Source organism: Patella vulgata, chromosome 2, assembly GCF_932274485.2.
Source record: "Patella vulgata chromosome 2, xgPatVulg1.2, whole genome shotgun sequence".
Classification (NCBI taxonomy): domain Eukaryota; kingdom Metazoa; phylum Mollusca; class Gastropoda; family Patellidae; genus Patella; species Patella vulgata.
In genome coordinates, this window is record NC_065880.2 from 39,750,884 (window position 1) to 39,773,910 (window position 23,027).

Consider the following 23,027-nt stretch of genomic DNA (forward strand, 5'->3'; position numbering starts at 1 on the left):
GGTGATTAGCTGCCGCGACACGGGGTAGTTTCACATTCTCTTTTTGACTGCCGTTGAAAGGCTGCCATGACATAGTAACTGGTGGCCAGTTTTTTCCTTAGTCTAGTATCATAGACTGGTTTAGGTGTAGGCCAGATGTATAGCTGTGATATATAAATAAACATTTGTGTAACTAAAATCAATATAAAATCAGCATAGGAAGGGTTACATGTATAATTAAGACCTGGATACATCTGTAATAAAAGACTATATGATAATATATGCTGTCAGCTTAGACTAGGTTAGTATTCTAGTTTCATGATATAACTCAAGACAACATGGTTTAAGAATAGACTGGTGTACATGTATAAGAATGGCTACCTAAAGATTAGAGTCTGGGCATAAACTTGGATACATGGTTTATAGCTACATATAGTATAGCAAAAGAATGGGATAGATGTAAAATAACATCACACCATATCATGGGACAAATGCAATATAATTGGATACATGCAGTATAACTACTCACAGTATAACCATATAATGGGACACGTGTATACTAACTACACACGGTATATTATTGGGTAATGTATAATAACTACATACGGTATAACAATAAAATGGATTACATGTATAATAACTATACATAGTGTAACCATATAATTAGCAGGATCGTTTTTATCAACATTTCAGTTATCCAAAATTTTGTCAATTTTTTATGAAATCAATTTAATTTTGGATATGTAATATGTGCATGTCTATAACGTATGGTTCCTGGTCGGTCACTTTTTGAAATACTTTGAGCAATATTGACAAACTGCTTTCGGTTCTTGTCGGTATTTGACCCAGTCGGAGCAGGACAGTCGGACGTTACACCTCATTTCATTTTATTTCTTGGGACCCACCGAGACTGCACTGTGTATACGAGCGTAACTATAGATTATGGTAGCCTATTACTAAAGACTAGAGTATTACATGTTCTATGGAATGTACCAGTTTCTGTGAGGAATATAAGTATGCAGAATGCTTAAGTTGGGAGGGGGAGAGACTACATTCTCGAGCGAGCAAGACGGTTTTTTTTTTTTGGTTTTTTTTTTGTGTAAAATTGCTAAAACCCCTGCTTATCTTCTGTCAGTAAATGTATATACTTATTTTGTCATCTCTGTGATAAACCATGGTTTTATCTTATCAAAATAGAACATATGGCACATTAATATAAATCTTTGAAATCGTTAAAATTTTATTGAGTTTAACAAGGAGTTACTGGAGGCAAGATGTGGATTTTAAAAGCATCCTTAGTTTTTGTGATGGTTTTATCCGTCTTTGCAGCTACACCATGCTGTATAGATCGCGAATTTGAAGCCGATACAGGTGTGATTGGCAGTTCCATCAGAAAAGACATATTTCATCCTATCGAGGTAATGTTGCTTTAACATGTAAACCGAGCATATAACATTCTAGCCGCCGTTATCGACCTTGAATCTTCTGTAATAAACAGAATGGTGTAAATATGAAACATGACATATGGCGCGATATGTAGTCACTTTCCAGGTTCTGGAATACTAAGTGTATTCAATATTATTTATTTCCAGGGCTTCAACACGATGTCTTACGATTCACATAACAAAATGGTTAATATGCAAATAACCGTCGTTGTCAATGGAAATCTGGTTCAGAATAAAATCTTAATGAACTACAACACGGTAAGTTACATGTGATCAGTGATCAATTTAATGTGATTGAGTATAAACAAAAACAGTATCTCAATGGTACAGAGCTGAGGGCCTGGTCATCCTCGGTATCCCCAGTGTACTCATTCCGTTCTACTCCACTATACCCTGGGATAATCCATAGGGTTTCCACGATTTCAAATTATCTGCCCTGGCCTTGATTGTAGCTAAAATCTACGAACCAATGACAAAACAGTTTACAAACCAGTCGTTTCGAGTTCGTTTTTATAAGGGTAGATAACCATATTCATGTCCATTTACTGAATGATATATGTAGATAAAGTATATATTTCTAATTCATTTATATTTAAATGTATTATCAAAATCAGTAGTATGTTTCGCTGATCCCAAATATTTATAACATTAATATGTTTGATTTTTGTTATTATTTTACTATTCGGTCTTTGTCTGAAATATTGAACTTGTACTTGGCAATTTAATTCTCAATAAAACTGCCCGGTTTATCATTAATATGTTATAAAATAATTGTAATTTGTTGTTAATGATTACTCATTTAGTATAATTTGGACTTCTCTCATTTAGGCTACCTCTCGAAGGGGAGTCTTGGCGTTTTGCTTACTTTACCCGATGAGAGTTACTTGCCTTTGCCAATTTCCTTTGCAGTTAACGATTTATGGGATTGGTCGATAAAAATAGCACAATCATAAAGGGCGGATAACTTGAAATCGCCCCCCCCCACCCAGATTAACTCAGGGGTTAGTGGAGTAGAACGGGATGAGACGGTATTGGGGATTCCGGGGATGTGGGCCTGGTAAGAACATGCGCCTATGGGGCCGGGTGGGACATGAAACTGAGGTTGAGTTTACATATTCGAAGAAGAGCAGGCGCAACAGTTTTTTGCCTACTAAAATACTCATTATAGTCTCCGATTACACTACCCCCGTTGAGTGAACACATATTTAAGGTATTTAAATCTTGGTTAAACCCGAACATTATTTAAAACAGTAATATAATCACTCATTGTTATCAGCTATCCGAAATATGACTTAAGGATTTTTTTTTATCGAAAGCTACTTCAATGATAGCACGCACTTTAATGTTAAGTTAGATACTGTAAATGACATCTGGCTCGCTTTCTGAAATAGTAACCCTTCTTGAAAAGCTTTCTTGACAAAGGGATTAAAATATAGACACTTCTATTAAAAAAACACCCGTATTAACGACAGGTCATACATCTACAAAGTTCGTGTATTTATACACCTATATATGTAATGTATATATAATGTATTTATTTAATCTACAGAAACGAGAATACCTGATTAGAAATGGTCAATGTACCGTGTATGAGCTAAATACTGCAATGAGAGACCCCTGTATTCCAGGTAGCAATATGATTTTACAGTAGTACACTGCATTGCATGTCGTGTGTTCGTCGGGTCGAATTGGAGACGAGCAACCGCTTCATGCCTGGATTTTTCCGGCGTGGTTTTCCCCTTGTCAGTGATGCAGGACGGAGGGCCTGACAAGGACAGCTGTCTAGTTGTTCGGATGGGACGAAAAACCGAGGTCCTGTGTGCACATTGGCATGCACGTGAAGGATTCCTTGACTGTTTTGACTGTGGAATTCGATATAAGAGTAGGCCGTAGTGCCGCTGTCCGGGCAAAATTTCCCTCTTAGCACATTGTATGGAGTATGCCCGTCTTCATTAGCCCAGTTCGGAGCAGAACAGTAGGACGTTAAACCCCATTTCATTTCATTTCGTGCCTGGATAAATCTATTTATAGCGGAATGACAACTTCCCGATTTACTATGCAAAAATCCTAAAAAGAAAAACCTTCCTTTGGTGATCATTTTCAAACGGACTCGATATTTTGAGCTGAACCATGATGGCATTTGTTTGGCAGAAAACGATTTTTTGTCGGGGATCCCGTGATTTCTCATTAAACGTATTATATATTACTTTTATATAACCCGTGTAACTATACATTCAATTGGGCCATTTAATATCTGATCGGTTTGGTCTCTTAGCTACAAGCTGATGTTACAGTGTGATGTCGTGCACTGAAAAGTAAATGACTGATATTTCCGTAACAACCTGATGCAGCTTGTTGCTCGTCTTATCTGGGAGAGAGATATATCTCATAGCATTTTCAGTCACCTGAGAGTTAAGCATTTATCTCAATATTCCTTTCTGTTTCTAGTACTTTGTTTTGTTTATGTCGCTACGAAGGGCTTTGTCAACCACGTTGACATTTTGGAGTGTCTGATGCTGCTGTCTATTCAAAATGTTTATGTAACGTTGGCAGTATGAAATGTTTACATAAGTGAAATTTTTATGTAAGGTTGTACGAAATGTAGCCAACATTATTGTAATTAAGAGGTAAATAAAGACAAACATTAATAATCAGCATTTATATTACATTCACATTATTAAAGGTAGGGAAAGAACAGTAGGACGTTAAACCCCATTTCATTTCATTTCACATTGTTAAACTGTTTATTGTCATAATGGTCATATTACTACTATTATCATAATGTTTATATCAATGTGATATTATTGAAATGTTTATATCAATGTGATATTATTGAAAATGTGATAATGTGATATTCTTAAAATGTTTATACTAATGTGACATTATTTAAATGTTTATATTCTAGCTAACGCCACTTATCTAAGATCACCAATATACGGATATGGAAGCAACACATTAGAAGCTGTTACATGGGAATATTTTTCACCGGCTACTGGTGCCTTCGATAGACTCTCTGTTACTAAAGATTCTTGTGTCCCCCTTGTTTTAGCTCAATATAATCCCCACCCACCCTTCTCAGGTAATCTTCTCATCCTGAAAAATGATACTATTTGCTTTCCAAATGGTTTGTTAGATTTTCTGTTACTAAAGATCCGTGTATCGCGCTTGTATTAGATCAATATAATCCCCATCCGCCACTATCAGGTAATCATTAAAATTGATAGTAAAAAATATTCAACAAAACCCCATAACTGAAACTCCATCCTCCACATATAATTTTATAACATAATTATGTTTTTCACAATGAGCAGCTTACTACAATATTCCCGCATGGAATGCAGAAGTATAACGCCACTGAACGTTGTTTGCATTTATCTTCCTAATGCCCCCGTCACACCGGGGTGGCGTTCTTAATGCGATGCTGCTACCGTAATGCGACCAGAAAATACACAAGGTCGCCGGCAAATGTGAACACAACGCGGGAAAATGTTCCCATAAATTAAAAACTTGAAAAAAGTCGAGTTCTCACAGTTTTCCAGGCCAGATCACAGAACCTTGGCGTTTGCTTTGAACATGCCCAAAACAAACGCCGTGACTCGGCGATCATTGGCGTTCATGGAGACCACAGCACGGTATTTGGCGTTTCCACCACGCTTTTACGATGCATATGGCGATGTTGACGCGCTCTGAGACCATTTTCCGTCACCGTAGCAGCACAGTAAGGACGTCACCCAGGTCTGACGGGGGTATTACCAATTGGTTGACAATCCGTTTGTTACGCCGAAATTCACCTGGTAATATTAAGATAGGTCGAGGCACAATGTTTTACGAAATATCGTGCAGATCTTGTTATTTTGATTATATTGACTATTATTGGGCTTAATTATATTTTGTTTAGATAATACGACCCAGACAGATCTAGTTCTTATATACAGCAATTTCCGTATTGGTATCAAAGATAGAAAAGTGTTCAGTGTACCCGACTCATGTGCTAATCAACCAGTTCAGGTAAAAGATTATAGTCCCTTTCTTTGTGAGAATGGATGATTTTAGCTGCTAATAAATTCAAATTAATATGGGAACAAATGTATCTCGTAAATTCTATATATATACTCTTCAAAAAAAAGAAACGCGCAATGACATTTCGTCGTCGGTATACCCTCGCTCTACCATTGCCTCGTTGCAACAGGAACCGCATGTTCTTGAAGCAACGACCGCGAGTTTTACAACATCTATTCGTTGCTTCAATACTCAACAATTCCCTAATTTTTGTGCTCGTTGTGTTTACACGTGACTAATTAGCATTGTCCAATCAGAAGTCGTGGCACATAACACAATGTAAACACAAATGGCGGCCTCCATAGAAAAAGAAATAGACAAGTTTACAGCCTTTGTTGATCAACCATGATTTCACGCAATCTTGACATTGATCGAACCTTGAACTTTGCAACTCGATTGTCACATGTAAACATTTTAGCTAGAAGTGCGAGACTTGATAATCGTAACCATATTTTTGACGAAGGAATCTGATAGGATCGCAAACTGGGCTTATACCCAATCGAAATTAGTGCTAAAATATGCGGCATATTATGTGAAGGGCTTGATAAGATGTACGTAGTTAAGGCGAGATCAAGTCTTCTATCGAAGATGCAGGAACCGCGACTCGTCGCTGAACCAAACTGTTCTCCAGCGTTGCTATAGCCATACCATGTGTGTCTGAACCAACTGAAGTCGAATATGTCGGTGTCGGCGTATTTCAAAGCAACAGCTCTAACGGGACGTCTGGCTCGTAATCCTGTTTCACGTAGGCGTCTATGGACTGTCTAGTATGAGATCCTACGCCGTCTAAGAATTAATGCTGCAGTAGATGTCGCTGTTGTGCGCCGTTTCCGCAAATGACGTAACCGGATGTGACGATCCAGGGCAGGTGGGGTCACACTAATTTGTCTTGAGTTTGTGCGATCACATGTTGAACTTCGCTGTCGGTACCTATACTCTGGGAAACATTCAACGGCCTGGCTACATCTGCCTGGGATTCACTTGCTTGTAACTGACCTATAACGTTGTTTCGTTGGTATTCGTTCAGATTTGGGTTTCATGTGAAAAGCTTGTGATGTTGTTAAACTCATGTGTCTTGGAGCAATCAAGCGAAAATAAATTTCGGCAAAAAGTATGACCTGTCACAATTAGTGACCCTACATTTAAAACCAATAATGAATTTTTTCTATCCTAAGATTTATGGAAACAAAGATTCCGTTCAAATAAAAAAAATGATGAAAAATGGGCTGTGGGTTTCTTTTTCTTAAGAGTATATTAATTTGCTGGGTCAGAATAAAGGGGCAGTTTTGTGACTGGAACGCTTTGGGGTCGACTCTTTACGTGAACTGACGGGAAAGTGTGTTCGTAGGGAGGGAATATTTTTAAGTGTTTGAACGGGTGGAAAAACCGAGGCCAACTGCTATACAGACCCGAGATGTTATGACCCACAAAACTTTTAATAATTAGCCATAACTTGTATATGGAAATATAATAGTCTTGTCTCTAATTGGATCAGTGGTATTGCGAAATTCAGAGGTCACTGTCTCTTTTTTTGAGATAACTCAACCTGATAATCTTCCGGTCCATAATTATATGCTCCCCTTAGTCCAAGTCGAAATATGGGAGACTCTTTGTATAATATTCAACTATGATCGACTAGCAATGAAATGATCTACGCAGTTTCAATCGCATTTCACAGCAAGAGCAACGGGCATCCATAGATAAAAAAAAGACCCTTAAAGGAAATGACCTCAGATTTAAATAAAAAAAAATCAAAATTCCGATTTAATTAAAGTTGATTTTTTTTTTTGCGAAATGGATATCTGTCCATATTCCAAACGAAAATTGTATCATACACTTCGTCTCCCATCAATATGAGACCAGAATACTTCACTATTTTAATTGAATTTAATCTAAGAGCTTTAGTTCTTTTAAATAAATCTCAAAATCCACGACTGGATTCCCAAGTTTATTCCCGTCAATTTTAATAAATCTCAAAATCTAGGACTGAATGCCCAAGTTTATTCACGTCAATTCAATTTACACGAATGTATTTGTGGAGGGGCTCGTTTGTGAAAAAAAAATAATAATATTTTCTTTTATGTCTGTACTTGATGTTTTTTTTTATTATTTTCAGAAACCTGTTGGCACTCCAATTTTTTGAGTAGTAGACGATATTATCAGATTGATATTTATGAATTAAAAATATTAACCTACATTTGACAATAACCTGTGTTTTATTAATCGCCATTTAAAACAATTTTCGAAAAGTGCACCAGGCTGAATATTTAATGATACTTTAACTCACCCAAGTACGGTAATGCATATGACAACATGTTTTATTGGACACCCAGAGTTGTTCTCAATTTGTTATTATTCTATCGTGTTGTCAATTAAATAAGGAACACAACTATACTTGCAAGTGTGTTTCCTTGTTTTAGTTATTCGGAACGCGTAACTGGAGGCCAATTAGCTTGTCGCGTCTTATGCTTTGAAAAATCAAGTCTGAACTGGTAGCCTATTGTGTAACATTACTTTCTTGTTAATCCAGCTCACGGCACCAAATAGGATTTGTAGACACGAATGTGTCAGAGTACTAATGTACTAATATGTCCCAATGTACTAATATGGAAACTGGTTTTCCATTCTTCTAGGAATTAGCTGACAGGGGAGGGATTCTCTGCAATTCCGGCCTGCGAATAAAGCAACAAGAAATTAGTTCAAAAAAGCCCCCCCCCCCCCCCATGCCTTGTGTGTGTACATGTATAATTATAGTCTAGGAATAAACCGTAAAGCGGTCCTACGGTTCACCAAAACGAGCTTTTTCTGTCAATATCGCCCAAAGAATTGCAAAAAGGTCACCAACAAGGATAGATATGTTCAAAATGATTTCATTAAAAATTGCATATGTATGTTGTTATTTGCGAACCTCTAAGATAAAGCATACTTTTATCTTATCAAAATAGAATATATAACACATTAATATTACTCTTTAAAGTCGTCAAAATTTTACTCAGTTTAACAAGAAGTTACTGGAGGCAAGATGTGGATTTTAAAAACATCTTTAGCCTTTGTGATGGTTTTATCGGTCTATGCAGCTACACCATGCTGTATAGATCGTGAATTTGAAGCTGTTACAGGTGTGATTGGCAGTTCCATCAGAAAAGACGTATTTCATCCTGTTGAGGTATTGTTGTTTTAAAATGTTAACCCGTCACATAACGTTCTAGCCGCCATTACCGACATTGAATCATCTGAGATTAACGGTGTGGCGTATTCAAGAAACATGACCCTTAACGCCATATGTAATCATGTACATTCCATATAGGTCCTAGAATGGTATGTGCATTATATTATTCCCATCTAATGAACCTTTTATATTTGTCCGAGAAAGTTGATAGGGATTTTCCAGCGTGGTTCCCTCTTATCAGTAGGCCTGGCAAGGAACAACTTATACTCGTTCGGATGAGGTGTGCACGTAAAAGAACCCTTGACGGTTGAATTTAAAATAAGAGTAGGTTATAGCGCCCGCTGTCCAGACAAAATTTCCCTTACAGCACATGACATGGCGTATGGCCGTCTTTATTAGCTCAGTAGGAGCATAATAGTAGGACCTTAAAACCCATTTCATTTTATTTTTAAATTTTCACTTTGATCCGCAAAGCAGTTAACATATTTTTAAATTATTTGTTTCAAGGGCGTCAATACGCTGTCTTACGATTATCATAACAAAATGGTTAATATGCAAGTAAATGTCGTTGTCAATAATGGAAATCTTTATCGGAATAATATCTTAATGGACTACAACACTGTAAGTTACATGTGATCAGTGATCAATTTAATGTGATCGAGTAAAAATAAAAAAGTGTCTCGGTTGAACAGAGCGGAGGGCCTGGTAAAAAAAAACTTATCTAAGGGCTCGGGTGGGACATGAAACTGGGGTCCTGTCTACACATTCGATGAAGAGCACCACTTTATTTATTGCAGTTTTGTCATCTAAACTATTCATTATAGTCCCGATCCGATTAAACTACCCCCATTGAGTGACTAAATATTTAAGGTATTTAACATTGGTTAAACCCAAACATTATTGAAAACGGTAATGTAAGCTATCCAGAATATAAGGATTTGTTTATCAAAGCTATTTCAATGATAGCACACTTTTTAATTATTTTCTTTACTATAAATGCCATCTGGTTCGCTTTCTGAAATTGTAATCTTTCTCTTGATAATCCAGTCAGAGATCCTTGTATTCCAGCAGGTAGCTATATGATTTGACAATATTAAAGTTAATATCTTATCATATTTAAGCAAAAATATTAATGGAAGGGATCTATAACCTTTTGTTCTCGTCCCAAGAACTGTCCGAAACTCTGCATGTCATACGTTTGTCAAGTCGAATTGGAGACGAGCAACAATTTTTTTCAGATAGGATTTGAGGCTAAAGGTCTAACAAATATTTAAACTAAAGCATAGCATCTACAGATATAATTATTTTTCTCACTAAAATAAATATGGCCAAAACTAAATAATACTGTAATGGGAGTGACAATATTGTAATGAAGATAAAAAAATTAAAATGGAGTTTAATGTGTCTTACTGTTCTGCACCAACCCGTATAATGAAGATGCCTTCTTTCAATTCACATATTTGTTAGGAATTTAGCCCCAAATCTAATCTGAACTCAATCTGATTAAAACACAGATCCTATTTCGTTTCGTTTTTATAGTTCAAAATTACTTGTCTTTACTACACTAGGATCCGGAAAAGTTGTTATCATTGACGTATTCTGAAGGAAATATCTAATGAAACGGTCTGTTACGGCGAGCTTTAGGCATGCTTTGCACGGAACTGTGGGTAATCCACTAGCAACATCAATGCTAATTGGTTAATCAAATGTCTGACGTCATAAGGTCAAAAGTTGCTCGTATGACCTCTGACGCGACCTATCGCTACAACTGATCAAGTCTTCATGTAGTGTAGGCCATCGAAAGTATAAAAAAACGAAACGAAATATAGATCTGTATTTTAATCAGATTGATTTGAACTAAAAGTTTACAGATATATTAGTATAAATACTGTTTTGGGAGAACATTGAATGCCCCCCCCCCCTCTCAGATTCGTGGAACCGACCATTTTTCGGGCAATGTATTTCATTTTTTTCAGTTTTTCTGGCACAAGCATCAGAGATTTGAGAATGCGACCATATCTCATGGAAATATTGTATAATTGTGTAATTAATTAAAAATAAACAACCAACACAGCTTTGTGGAAAATTCATTATTAATTAGTTAATGATTAATTCATTCAGAAAATCTGGGTGACAAAGAAATTTTTCGTGCAAATAGTCTCCCCCCCCCCCGCTAGCCCCAACTCCTAACTCCCAACTGAGATTGTCCCCCTATACCCATGCAGCTCCGTACCTGTTGTTCAATCCGATTCAGTTTGTTGAATCAAATATTGTTTAAACTATTGTTTTCCCTCCCATCCGAACGACTGGGTATTATCCTTCCAGCCCACCCCCATCCCGTACCACTGACAGGAGGAAACCGCAACGAAGTTTTCTTGTACATGTACATATCTAAACTGTGTAATTGTAGTAAATGTGAAAATGAAACAAAAAGACTGTTAAAGAAACCGAATTTGATGTTTATACATGTAGTGACAGTGATGATGATAACGACTAACTTTGATGACATTTAAAGCGAAGAGTAACTTTGATTAATTGTTTTACTTCAATAAATAGTTAGTTTTGTCTTATATCTATATTTGTTAGCACATTACACAATTATAGATACGGTTTCAGCTTAAATGTGTGTAATTCTGCCTTAAATATCTGAAGTAGAGGTTTACAGCTACCTGTAGTAAAAGTAATGTAGGGCCTAATTGAAAGGCTATGTGGGTATGGGTTTATATTTAGTGATTTCAATACCATTTACAATACTACGGATAGAGTCTGGTCTCCATTACTTCATAGACATATTGCTCAACCAATGTCAAACATATATCCTTTCTCATCAGACTAGGCGCTCCGTCCATAATTTCTGGGTAAACACCCGCTCACCAACCCTTGCAGTCCCCTGGGGCCCCATTAACGATATAAATATTGAGCTTTTTTGCTCACACATGTTCTTGTGCGTCATACAGCATCAACAGTCAACACGCACAGGAAATACTTTTATCAATTGCAGACATTTGACAGACAGGGAGATAACCCTCTATTACCGTTATTGGATTTCCAAAATTCTGTATGTTCCCTTGTCCATTATATTTTCTGCATTTTGGTTAAAATCAAAATTAAACCAATAGTATATTGATGACATTGGGTGTTTTCGCCAATATTTAATTCTATGTCAACAAAACAATGTTTAGTATAAATATAGCATTTACTTGAAAATTATAACAATTTTTATTTTGCCCTTAATCGAGCTAATGCAAACATTTTGCTTGGAACTCTCTGGATTTGTGTTCCTGGTGTTATACGCTTTCCAAAAATGTATAGTTTGTTTATTAGGGAGGACCTTGTAGCGGAATTGTGTTTTTAAGCAAGCTAATAATAGAATAACTTCCCGATGTACTAAACATAAAAATTCCTTTTGTGATCATTTCCAAACGGGCTCAATATTTTGAGCATAACAATTCATTTGCGGCAAGGCTATATATTTACATGATCACATTTGTTTTGCAGAAAACGATCTTTTTGTCGGGGACCCCGTGACTTCTCATTAAACGTATTATATATTACTTTTATATTACCCGTGTAACTAACTATACATTCATTTTGGCCGTTAAATATCTAACTGGTTGGACCCCATAGCTACAAGTTGTGATGTCGTGCACTAAAAAGTACATGATAAATATGCCTGGAACAACCTTGTTACCCGTTTTATCTGGTGAGAGAGAGAGAGAGAGAGAGAGAGAGAAATGGGGTTTAACGTCCACTCGACACAAACTAGGTCATTTCGGGACTAACGTATGGTTTAATTTTATTTCTATAATTCGCTTGCGCGTAGGGGTCTTTAGCGGTGGGAGGAAGGACCCGGAGAAAACCCACGAGGTTGGACAGGCGACCCTACTCCTTGTCACGTACAACCGGGGAATCGAAACCCCGCCAGTTGACTCAATGACAGAACGTATGATACAGCGCGCGCGTGCTAACCATTCAGCCATCCACCCCCCACCCCCCGTTTTATCTGGTAGAAAGATATCTCATAGCAGGCTCACCCACCCGACCCACCCGACAGTTAAACATTTATCTTAATATTATTTTGTTTTTCCTGGTACGTCATCATTAGTTTTTTTTATGTGTCGGTGAAGGGCTCTGTCAGTCCCTTTGCTGCTGCTGTCTATTTAAAATGTTTGTGTGACGTTGATAGAAAGTTTGTGCGAGATTAACCTAGATTATTCCAAGAGTTAATTAAAGACACAAATTTATAATAAACAGCATTTATATTACTGGAATTTGATAACATAAACTGTTTGTATTACTTTGACATTATCAAACTGTTTACTGACATCCTTATACCACTCGTTGACATTATGAACATGTTTACACTACTACTTTAATGTTATTATAATGTTTGTATTAATGTGGTATTATTGAAATGTTTATATTGTAGCTAACGCCACTTATTTGAGATCACCAATATACGGATATGGAAGTAATAAATTAGAAGCTAATACATGGGAATATTTTTCACCGGCTACCGGTGCCTTCAACAGACTCTCTGTTACTAAAGAAACCTGTATCCCGCGTGTATTAGCTCAGTACAATCCTCACGTACCCCTCTCAGGTAATCATTGAAATTGATAGTACTTGCTTCACATACCCAGACAAACACATCCAATAAAACCCCACCTCAACATAATTTTTTGAACATAATATTATGGTATTCACCTTGAAGGGCTAACTACAATATTCCGGCATGAAATGCGGGAGTATGATACCACGGAACTTTATTCGCATTTATCTTCCTAACAAATATTACCAATCGGTTAACTATCCGTCTATTACGTCGAAATACATACGGGTAAATTTCATTATCGGATTTACACATGATTATTGTAATGGGTCGAGGCAACAATGTTTTAAGAAATACCGTACAGATCCTGTTATTTGTTTGATTATATTGGGCTTAATTATATTTTGTTTAGATAATACAACCCAAATAGATCTAGTTCTTATATACAGCAATTTCCGTATTGGTATCAAAGACCGAAACGTGTTTATTGTACCCGACTCATGTGCTAATCAGCCAGTTCAGGTAAAACATTCAGGTCAACTTGAATATTGGGTGGTATGTTGTCTGCTTCAGGTGCTTCTGTGTCTTGAGTACATCTGAATTCTAGGATATGACGTTGCTTGAAAATTTGTCAGATGGGATTGTCTCCTCCCACTGGAAGAAACATGTCTAAAGAATCAAAAGTCACAAAATATACGACTTCATATTTAAGCCTATTCCCCTTCATATTATACTATAATCTATGTTTTGAAGGTCTCCTGGATGAAAAGAATAAAATAATGCTTTTTTTTTTACTTCTGTATATAGCTGATTGTTATTTTTGTTATTTTCAGAAACCTGTTGGTACTCCAATATTTTAAACAAATAGTTCTTATTTCAATTACATGAATTATTTATGAATTAAAACTGGTACCATGGACTTTATAAATAACCTGTGTTGTTATTTATTGTCGTTTAAAAATATTCATTTTAATGTAAAGAAAGGACACTTCCACAACGCTCATTGACTATCCTAATGCTCTCTTCGTCTCAACCTCTTTTGCATACTTGAAGATTTGACCAATGAAATAAATCAGTAAACGAGCACCATTTATTATATCGCTAAATAATTAATTATATTAATTATACTCTAACGGGTAGGCACAGTGTTTTAAATCCGTAAAAAGTCGAACTATTTGTGTCTTTTAGTTTTCTTAGCTCCTCTATTCCAAATTACATTAAAATTTATCGAATGAGATATGAATAGATCTGGTGTAATATTATCATTACATCAAACGAAATTATCTCTTGATTGACAGAAAGTTAATGCTAATTTTAAAACCACGTTTTCATTATGAACACAGTAGGTGTTTGGGTGGTCCGGTGGTGTGCACCCTTCATAGATCTGTCAGTGAGTGAAGCGGCAGGATTTTCATCTCATGTTTGTACCTCACCAGGAGTGGTCTAACCTTGGGGGTTTTCTCCAGGTCCTCAATTTACTGCCAACGCTAAAAAGCCTACTCAGAGGCGATTTATTCAAGCCCCTTTTTCTTTGAAAAAGAAATTACAATGCCCAGCCCAATAGGATGATATTTAAATACAATCCCCTGGATGTACTCGTCCTTTAACATCACGAAGGGAAATCAGATAATAACTGTTAGCCTACATTCCAACTTGACTGGTACTAAACTTCATTTTTTTTATTCCTCAGTAATATATGCAAACTCTTGTTTGTGAAAAAACTTAACTTCCCTTTGTTTAATATTGGAAAAATTCGACCTTGTTGACCTTGATTCAACCAAAATGTTAATCAATGCTTTTGTTAAGCCGGATAGTGCGTCTAAAATCCAACTACAATCAGATGTTTTAGTGTTTCCTTGATAAATCCTTTGATTTATATTTGAAGGCCTCGTGGAGAACTGTGTAAGGATGTATTGACACCCATCTGATTAGAATAAAGATCTATATTTACTAAATATATGTGTATTTCTTTAAATCTTTAAAATAAGGCGGGGCAACCGAAAGTAAAATTAAACCATTTCAATATATATATATATATATATTATTCTAGCTAACTGATTTGTTAAAAACAGTCAGCATGTTAACGACAGATTAGAAGTCACGTAGTGTATTTGGACCAGCATAATAACTTGGTAGCCTCTATGTGCATGCTTATCGGACGATCAAAAAGAAATTACATGCAAAAGACCTTCGTTTTGCATTTTTTTTATGGATATTTAACTTAATGAAGACAAACCCAATATCCTAGGCCTACAGAAAATATACAACGTTCTACCAATCTATTCCATCCCCGTGGATTGTTTAGTAATCAGGGGGATCACGTGGCTAAGTGGGTAAGACGCTGGCTCGCTGGCCTGGAGGTCGGGTGTTCGATCCCTGCATTGGCCGAGAAAGTTCATCCAGATTTTCCGGCGTGGTTCCCCCTTGTCAGTGATGCAGGACGGAGGGCCTGACAAGGACAGCTGTCTAGTCCTTCGGATGAGACGAAAAACCGAGGTCCCGTGTATACATTGGAATGCACGTAAAAGATCCCTTGGCAGTTGGAATTCGATATAAGAGTAGGCGTTAGTGCCGCTGCCCGGGCAAAATTTCCCTCATAGCACACTGTATGGCGTATGCCCATCTTCATTAGCCCAGTATAGGAGCAGAACAGTAGGGCGTTAAACCCCATTTCATTTCATTTCATTTTCATTTAGTAATCAATAAGTCTCCACCAGAAGATTATCCTGTTCTAAAGCTGAATTGAAAATAACCCTTCCTATCGTATGACCACATGATGTTCAAATATAAATTCAAACATCTCGGAAATCACACTGATCAGTAGTGAATATTCGCTAGGCCTCTAGAATCACTGATAAGGATGACATCAATGCGACTGAGTCTCAAATATTAACTTTTTTCCACCCACAAAATTAAATTCTAAAACATTTTTTTGATGTATTAGAAAAATAAATAAAGACGTTTGCGTATTTGTAGGTCAAAATTATTTCCTATTTAGTGTAAATTGGTATTAAAATGACTAAAAGGCAGCATTCTGCCGGAAGCAGTAACGTCTTATGTAAACAATGCACGCGCCATTCAGCCAATGATTGACGCCGCGTGCTGTGACGGCACATGTTGAAAGCAGTCACCTTTTACAGAGATATTAGAAGACCTTCGTAATTCTCTGTGAAACATATTGCTCGGAAATTATCAGAGTTTATCGAGGAGTGCCGATTGTATAAACTTATCGGTACAACATGAAAGTTTCACACCAGTTGTGCTGTAGAAGAAGAAGTATCATAATGTTGGTTTTTAAATTATCCTGCGTTTTCTTCAGTTTTTTCTGTGAACACACCTTGTTGTACGGACAGGGAATGGTCTGCTGATATGGAGTTAAAGGACAATTCAATAAAGTAATAAGTAATTGAATGTCATTAGATAAGAGAACACGAGAAATATAGAAATAGTCCGTAAATTCCCTTGTTTTTATTCATTCTATACCTTATAAAACATGGTAATGCATGGACTTTTCCTATTTTTCTTTCGTGTTGTCTTGCCTAGTGGCAGTCAATTCTTTTTATGAATTGTCAGATATCCTCTCACAGTCTAACACAACAACTTTTGGTCTTCGAAGGAATTATTAGTGAGCAGAAATTCGCCCATGTATCTGTTATCACTCGTCACTTCAGTCAGTTATACATAGGGATAACCCGTGTTTTCCTTTTGCGTTCACCACTTCCGATTGTTGAAACCTTTATTACCCATCTATCAAATGTGAAATGTTCTGAAATCCCTTATAAACTATCGCCCCAGCCATCTATAAGTATTGGTGGGTGTCGTACACGAGGCAATATATGCTTACTTGTTCGATACCTTCGACACCACTTCTTATTCAAGGAATTAACATAGCTAACCCACTCTGGTCCTGCTATTGTAATTCTATCTAGATTTTTTAAATATAATACCAAATATAATTCACTTTTGGACGCAGAATGTTTCATTATTTTGAGAAAACAAATAAATAATGAACGTTTTCTTATTATCTTTTTTGCACGAGTCTTATTTATATTTATCTAATCTGCTACTTATATGATGTAATGAATACAGCTGTATTTTTGTGACTTGTAGAAAAAGACTAGGCCGACAAGTCGACATCCCGATGTTACGACAAAAATAACACGATGTTACGACAGAGTAAAGTGTGCTATGATTGCGTCAATACTGTCGTGATGTCGTGTTATGAAAAAGGCGAGATTTAACATGGCCACTATCAGCCACCATACTAACGTTTGTTTTATGGTGGTTAAAACTATTAATCGTCTTGTTACCCCTTTCAATTGGCGCCATGAACATTTTTAATTTATTGTGATTCTGGTTTTCTGTCTAGTATTAATGGATATACAATGTCTTAATAAGTTGACCATCGTCATTAAAAAAAACCCGACCCAGTTTAAAAGAAACGTAAGAATTTTAATATTTGCTAAAACGGTCTCAAATGTTACTTCAATATATAATCCGTAGAAAAACATCAAGAGGGTTCGTCACTAAATATATCCTCCCTTTTTTATGATAACTGAAACCTATCGATATTATATGCTTTGAGAGACTCGTAGATTGGGCCCAGTCGTGTTCAGGTCTTTGGACTTCAACACCAAGTTTATTCAATATCACCCCAAGTTTGACACCGAGTTGATTTAATATCACCCTATTTTTGCACACCTAGTTGATTTAATACACCACTTTCCGACACCGAGTTGATTTAATACCGCCTCACCTTTCGCGGATGTTTGTAATTGTTTAGATATTTTATAACTCTATGCTTTAATATCTTATTTCTTGATTTAATGCCACCGACGTCCGGACACCGAGTTGACTTAATACAACCCCACTGCTGGACACTGGGTTGATTTAATACCACCCACCTTTCGCAGATGTTTGCAATTGTTTAGGTATTTCATAAATCCATGCTTTATTATGTTATTTCTTGAAATAACAGCAGCACCCAGTGTTATTTATCTTTTACTTAAAGCCAATGCCACGTATCTAAGAGAATCTATATATTGATATGGATCAAATACGTTTGTAGCTGATATATGGAATATGTTGAACCGAGCAATGGCTTCCTTACTAGTTTTTCAGTAACGAGAGATTCCTGCATTCCTTTAATACAGGCCCAGTATAACCCACATTCACCAGCTCAGTGTAAGTTATGGCTAATTCAACCCAGAACTGTGAAAATTTGAACTAAATTTAAAGGAATTAAAACTGTTGTATATTTAATCTACCATTTACATGCCCTTGTGTGGTGGTAGAGATTGTTCTAATTTCTGTTTCTTTTTAAGCTGGTCCCCAGACTGACATAGTTTATGTGTACAGTAATTTTAATCCTGGTATTAAAGATAGAAGCGTGTTTGATATACCAACTGCATGTGTTAACCAAACCGTACAGTAGTTATACATGTATCAAATCAAATTATGAGCAATAATATCCAATTCGTATATTTTTTGTGTCACATCAAGCATTCATTGGTTCTCTTCCTTCAGGTTTTGGGTTAAGTTTGTGTTCAGTAATGCAGGTGGTATGCCTAATACACCAATTTGACGGATAGAGGAAATATTTTGGTACAATTATAGTTGAATCAGATGAGTTGGCGACGGGTTAGTGTCGAGCTATTATTGGATCTTGGCCAGATGTGTCCAACTCAAACCATGCCTGGTGTTGTAATCAAAACATTTACTAATCTTACCCCCCCCCCCCTCTTCCTTTTTACAAAGCTTTCAGATTATGTTTGATTTAGCGAATTTGAGCAAATCATATTTTATTCCAATTATAAGACCAGTCCATAGATATTGATATATGCTACAAAGGTAAATTCCCTATACTGTAAATATTGAATTTAAATAATATTATAATCCCGCTACTACTGAATAATCCGCCAGGAAGAAATTTCTTATAATTATAAGCTTACATTTTGCTTGTTTCAGAAACCAACAGTTACAGCACGCCCAACATATTAAAGACATCGCTTTACCCTATACATTCAAAGCAAAATTATATTTCCTGTTGCAATCAACCGTTAACACACCTTGATGCATATACACCGCATTACCATACCACACCATACGTATTTGACCTCTTGGGACTTGTTCAACTTTAGAAATGATATCATGTGCAGAATTCACAGCAATCACGAGACTTTTACATTCCTCACATATAGACAAGATCCCGGATCAGATTAAATTATTCATTGGTGGTAATTTCTATATAGATGGATTAATAATATATCCGTCGTATGTTTAAGTATTTCTACATTGCCTGTTGAAGGTGTCAAAACACCAAGTAGACCATATGACATATAAAGGAATAGGTCAGGTCATCCAGATCAGGCGGTGTACTGAATTTGCAAATTCTTCAGATTCACTTATAATGGCTTGTCTTTCGGTTAAACATCGAACAAAAATACCCGATAGTAAAGTCAGCTATTCGCACGACTTCCTGAATTCTTGTGTGTTGAGACTGTTGTATTTGATAGGGTCACAAGGTTGCAATGACCGACTATATACTTTTTTTACAAATAACACTTAACTTGTGTAACATGCCAGTTGTTCGCTTTGTCAGACCTTTTACTGATATCATATAAATCAAACATCATATATTTCCGACAAGAATTTCTTTTGGCTTGATAAATATTACACTATTTACACAATAGCAAATGGACACAGTCTGAATATGTATTTAATAATTTACAAAGTCTGTCAGATATGCCGAAACTTGCAATATTTTGTTTAAACAGGTAACGATGAAGTATCATTCAGATGAATAAAAACTTCCTACTATTTATGAATTGTACGCCTTAAAGTCCCATACCCAGTTCATCAGGCACAAGCAAACTCTCAAAATCCCACCAAATCCTACACGGTCTCAACAAATAACTATAAATCTTGCAGGTGCCAAATGTCAAATTCATTAGAAACTTGCCCGTATAGCTCTCAGGAAGTTAGGTCTGCATAACGTGTCATCGAAGCAAATGGTTTTGTGATAAGCTCAGTCACTGCAAACCACGACCTGTCGGCCGGTAGTGGTACCGTTATTAGCTTCCAGTAGGGAGAGAGAGAGAAATGAGGTTTAACGTCCACTCGACACAAACTAGGTCATTTCGGGACTAACATATGGTTTAATTTTATTTACATAATTCGCTTGCGCGTAAGGGTCTTTAGCAATGGGAGGAAACCGGAGGCCCCGGAGAAAACCCACGAGATTGGACAGGCGACCCTACTCCTTGCCACGTACAATCGGGGATTCGAAACCATGCCAGTCGACTCAATGACAGACTTTATGATACAGCGCGCGCACGTTAACCATTCAGCCATCCAACCCCCCTAGCTTCCAGTAATAATATAACTTTATTGTTATAAAGCGTTCTACACATGCGTTTCAGAAGCGCTGTACACTGGCATATTAAAAATTAAACAAGGATGATACATACAATAAAGGTAAAATATAGCACACAAGATGAAATATAAAAACACAAAAATTAGAGAATAAACAACAGGATTAAGTAGGATATACATAAAAACAACTTCATTTGGATGGACAAGAAGTTAAATGCCTATCCGATAAATACATTTTTAAGCTACTTTTAACAGAGGGCCCATCGTTGGACTGGCGAATATGAGAAGGGAGGCTATTTCCTAAACAGGTGGCAGTAATTGAGAAAGCTCGCCATTCATATGTTTTATAGGTATGTCTGATATCTTGACTCTTAAGAAGACAAAGATTTATATTCGATGTCCTGAGATTTGATCTGCCTGGAATATAACATTCAATAAGTTTACAAAGATACGTGGGTGCTACACCTGATAATATTTTGAATACTGATATAGGGATTTTGAATTTTATGCGTTCACGAATACCTAGACAGTGAAGGCCAATAAAGATAGGGGTGACACTTTCTCTACTTCTAGCTTTTGTTACCAAACGTGCTGCCGCGTTTTGAACAGCCTGAAATTTGTCTAACTGATATTCAGGAATAACGATTTATTGCAGTAATCTAGTTTAGTGGTTACAATTAATGCATGAATTAAATTTTCAGCTTCTTGTCGATTTAACAGTGGCCTAATCTTACTTATTTTACAGAGAGAATGAAAAGCAGATCTGTAGATTTGATTGACTTGAGATGTCATATGACCATCATTGTCAAAAAGAACACCTAGATTTCTAACTGAAAGATATGGATTAACATCAACCCCACCCATTCACAAATTTTCCATATTCTCAAAATCTCGTTTGAGGGAAGATTCAAAGTGTGCGACTTATGTCTTATCGTCGTTAAGGACTAAACGATTTGACTTCATCCAATCTCTGATCTCAGCAAGACAATCGTGTATACTTCAGATAGCTTATTACATACAAGATATAGCAGAATAATCAACATACAAAAATTAAAGACAATGGCGGAAAAAAATCTTCAGGTGGGGTGGTATATAACGTAAACAAAATTGGTTCTAAGACTGACCCTTGTGTTACACCGAAAATTAATTCTAAGGATTTGGAAAAGTGTGGTCCGGATACTACCGTCTAAGTTCTTTTTGTTAGGTACGTGTTCGGAACCCATATTGACGATTAAACCAGCGGCTGCCAGGCAGGATATGCCCACATTTTCGAGAGATGGATAGAGAACAAGCTAAAAAGAAAGTGATTTTTCCTACAATCAAAGGTCATAATTCAGGAAATTACAATTCGATATGTGCAAATATCGAAAGGAACCGAGATCTTTGGGTTATAAACTTACATTTCAAGTTTCAACAAAATCGGATAAAAATTGTAACCTCTATTGGGTCCACAACCTTGATATACTGTGCCATATTTTTACGCTATTTGAAAACGAGGGGCGGCCAATTTGTCTGTCAGTTTTGGGCCGATTTTCACGAAATTCGAACTCAGTCGTCCTTAGGGTGTAACGGTGATATATTAAAACGTTTCTTTAAATCGGATAAAAATCATGACCTCTATAGGGTCATACAATCAAGGACCATAATTCAGGAAATTAAAATTCGATATGGGCGAATATCGAAAGGAACCAAGATCCTTTGATTATAAACTTACATTTCAAGTTTCAACAAAATCGGATAAAAAAATGTGACCTCTATAGGGTCTACAACCTTGATATACCATATTTTTTACGCTATTTGAGAACGGCCATTTTGTCTGTCACTTTTGGGCCGATTTTCACGAAATTCGAACTCAGTCGTCCTTAGGGTGTAACGGTGATATAATAATACGTTTTTTTTAAATCGGATAAAAATTATGACCTCTATAGGGTCGGCAAACTAAAAACGCGATTTTTCGTACAATCAGGGGCCATAATTCATGAAGTTATCGTCCGATATGCGCGAATATCGAAAGGAACCGAGATCTTTTGGTTATAAACTTACATTTCAAGTTTCATTGAAATAGGATAAAAATTGTGACATCTATAGGGTCCACAACCTTGATATACCATATTTTTACGCTATTTGAGAACGAAGGGCGGCCATTTTGTCTGTCAGTTTTGGACCGATTTTCACGAAATTGAACTGAGTCGTCCTTAGGGTGTAACGGTGATATAATATTACGGTTTTTTAAATAAGATAAAAATTATGACCTCTATAGGGTCCACGAGCTTAAAAAGCGATTTTTCGTACAATCAGGTGTCATAATTCCGGAAGTTACAGTCCGATATGCGCGAATATCGAAAGGAGCCGAGATCTTTGGGTTATAAACTTAAATTTCAAGTTTCAACAAAATCGAATAAAAATTGTGACCTCTACAGGGTCCACAACCTTGATATACCATATTTTT

The 23,027-nt window shown here is 36.4% G+C and overlaps 1 long non-coding RNA gene across 1 annotated transcript; it reads left to right on the top strand.

Moving 5' to 3' along the window:
* Positions 1 to 1,233: 1,233 nt before the first annotated feature.
* LOC126812318 (uncharacterized) lies at positions 1,234 to 7,679 on the top strand. Its single transcript, XR_007675886.1, has 6 exons — positions 1,234 to 1,397; positions 1,572 to 1,682; positions 2,974 to 3,052; positions 4,330 to 4,503; positions 5,323 to 5,432; positions 7,600 to 7,679. It is a non-coding gene; the product is annotated as an uncharacterized LOC126812318 (long non-coding RNA).
* Positions 7,680 to 23,027: the final 15,348 nt, after the last annotated feature.